Genomic DNA, 468 nt, shown 5'->3' with positions numbered 1-468 from the left:
TAGCACTTATTTTTAGCTCTTGCTTCTTAATCCTAGCATGAGGACTGGGCCTGAGATTTCAAAAGTGTTCTTGGATATGGGTCATCATTTATTTGTAGGTAGTTTGTGTAGATTTTCTGGAAAGGTCAATGGGATTGGGAAGAAGGGAGGAAACTTTGAAAAATATATGTACTTAATCATTAAATTTTATCGTGCTGTCATTCTTACTTCAATACCCCCCATATACACACCCCTGGCACTGCCAAGCTCATCGCTTGGATTTGGGGCACTAAGGCAAGGAATAGTTTGAAACTTCAGAGATGACATTGTTCTCTAGATCCGCAGCTGGTGTGTGGGGCGGGGGAAGCAAAATTCAGGGCTTCGCTCACAAGTTATTTTCAGCAAGCTGATAGCGGTTGGGTTACTCATCGCTTGTTCATCCCCTCACTCCTGTGCTTTCCCTCCCCACTCACCCCTCCCCACCATGGG

This window comes from Phascolarctos cinereus, unplaced genomic scaffold (assembly GCF_003287225.1).
Source record: "Phascolarctos cinereus isolate Bilbo 61053 unplaced genomic scaffold, phaCin_HiC Scaffold_9;HRSCAF=440, whole genome shotgun sequence".
Lineage (NCBI taxonomy): Eukaryota > Metazoa > Chordata > Mammalia > Diprotodontia > Phascolarctidae > Phascolarctos > Phascolarctos cinereus.
The sequence above is the reverse complement of the archived record's forward strand: the minus strand, read 5'-3'. Positions refer to the sequence as shown.